The 2314-nt window shown below is 64.0% G+C and overlaps 1 protein-coding gene across 1 annotated transcript in view; it reads right to left on the bottom strand.

Moving 5' to 3' along the window:
- SNN (stannin) overlaps window positions 1-1964 on the bottom strand; it is a 10018-nt gene extending 8054 nt beyond the window's left edge. Inside the window, exon 1 of the mRNA XM_023507559.1 lies at window positions 1909-1964. The gene's annotated coding sequence lies outside the window, so the exon portion shown is untranslated. The remainder of the gene's footprint in view (window positions 1-1908) is intronic.
- Between the last annotated feature and the right edge of the window lie 350 nt (window positions 1965-2314).

Raw genomic sequence — 2314 nt, forward strand, 5'->3', positions numbered from 1 at the left:
CCAGCCCCAATGCCACAAACGGCCCCTTCCCCTCGGACACTCTGCCTCCTTCTCAGTTGGGCACAGCACCAGGGCTCAGCTTGTCACTCCTGCCTGGCAGCTTCCATTTCTGGGGGTTCTTCAAGGGAGGCCAGGTGGGCTGTTCTGGTTCAAGGGGGACGGTCACCCCTCCAGGGACTTGCAACTTTGCCCCCAGGTCTTGAGCCATGCTCCTATTCTCCCATAAAGCCACCTCCCAACTATGCCAACAAACCAGCCTGAGCCCCCTCAGTTCACAAACCAGAAACATTTCTTAGCATGGCTTCTGACTGGGACAATAGGATTGTAGGGAGAACCACCAGGATGCAATGGAATGTCCACTCCATGCTAGGCCCAGAGCCAGCACTGAGACACAAGGACATGTCACACAAGGCCCTGCTCTCCAAGAGCCAGCCAGGACACCACTGGGAGGTACGCATTTATGGGGCTGTGCCCAGCTCTACAGCCAGTGCCATCTCATCCTCCACCCCCATCCTCGGGAAGAGACTGGTCCCAGAACCTCCTGGGCTCCCCCATGACAGGAAAGGAAGCTGGTGTATGCAGAGCTCTGACTTCTTGCGCAAGGTCGGTCAGGGCCTCCCCTCGCCAGGTCTGAGGCTCATGCCCCTACCCTGTGAATTACCCGCTGGTCATTTTCACAGGCTGCTCCAGGGTCAGCCCAATTGGCCCAACAACTGCAATAACTGTAGATGCCTGACAAAGTTGGTGGTGATTAAGATGCATCCAGCACTGAGCTCAAAGCCTCACACAGAAGTCTTTCTACCTCAGAACGACCTTATTCCCACTAGGCAGATAATGGATCTGTGGCTCAGAGAAGTTAAGTCAATCACCCAAGGTCACACAGTTCAAAAGTAGATGTGCAAGGATTCAAAGTCAGACAACCTGGATCCCTAATTTCGGATCTCAACCGTGACTTTTAAAAATGTCACAGTCCTGACACCTTCACATCCTCACCCCTGGTGCTGAGGGGCTGGAGACTGGTAGGCCCCAGTATGGACTGTGCTGGGGCAGGCTGAGCGACCTAGACGGGGACTTCATGCTGGGGATTAAGGGATGACAACTGCCCCTGCAGGTCCCGAGCGCTGAGCGCGGGCGGCGTGCAGGCGTGGTGCCAGGCGTGGTGCCAGGCATGCTCCACTCTCACTCCACCCCGCCAGGCGACGCCGCTGTCTCCCCCCCTCTAAGGAGAAGCAAAGCGAGGCTAGAGGGAGGAAGGGGAGCGGCCCAGGGGGCGACAGCTGGACAGGGAAAGACAGCTGGAGGGGCAACTCAAGTCGGGCCTGACGAGGGGCGGGGTGTGGGACGAGACCCAGTAATGCCCAAGCCGCGCAGTCACTGCTGGCAGAAACTGGCACCGAACGCCGCAGCCGGGCCTCAGTTTCTCTACTTTTGAACTGAGCACGAGAGGTCGCCCGGACCTCCACCCCGTAGATCCTTCCTCATCATGCTGGGAGCTATCAGGACCCCCGCCGCTCCCGGAATTTTGAAGAATCGCGAAGTGTCCGGTGTCCGACGTCCGACTCGGGTGTGGACCCACGGGCCTTGTGGGTGAAGGTATATGAGCCGGCGGGGGAAGAGGATACTGTTCCCGCAAAGCGGCCTCCGCCCCCCGCCGCCTCTTTTGTCCCGATCTCGCCGCAGCGCGGCGGACAAAGAGCCCCCGCCCGCGAGCGCGGCCCCGGGAACAGATCCTCCCGCTGAAGCCGCGCCCCAGCCCAGGCCGCCCCTCCTCCGCCGCAGAGACCCCCGGTCTGTAGCACAGCTGCTCCCCGTGTGCCTCCACCCGTCTGGGGCCGCCCTCTGCTCTCCCGCAAGGCCCCGCCTGGCCCTTGCGCCCGACCTGCACCCAGCCCGCTCCGCCCCGCTCACCATGGCGCGGCCCGCAGCCCGGCCCGGTCGCTCCGCAGCAGCCGCGCGGGCCCGGCTCCGCCCGCCCGCCAGCCCGGTCCGGCCGCCGCGCACCGTCGGGACTCAGCAGCCCAGCTCTGCGGCGGGCGGGGCGCCTCGGGCTCCACCCCAGCTGGGGGAGGGGTCCTCCCAGGGTAACCAATGGGAGCTCGCGCAGGGACGGCGGGGCGGGGCGGGCAGGAGCGGAGTCACGTGCGCTCGCGGAGGGCGGCCCAGGCGGGGCGGGGGTGCGAGCAGCTGGCGGGCAGGGGCGGGGGGCGGCTTCGGGCTGGGCGCGCGCTGATTGGGCGCTGGTGGGTGTGAGGCCCTTTAGCAGCAGTCTTCACTAGCCCGCCTCCTGCCAACCCGGGTAGGCTGGCCTATTCCC

The sequence above is a fragment of the Otolemur garnettii genome, unplaced genomic scaffold (genome assembly GCF_000181295.1).
Source record: "Otolemur garnettii isolate 467f Iridium unplaced genomic scaffold, OtoGar3 scaffold00189, whole genome shotgun sequence".
Taxonomy (NCBI): Eukaryota; Metazoa; Chordata; class Mammalia; order Primates; family Galagidae; genus Otolemur; species Otolemur garnettii.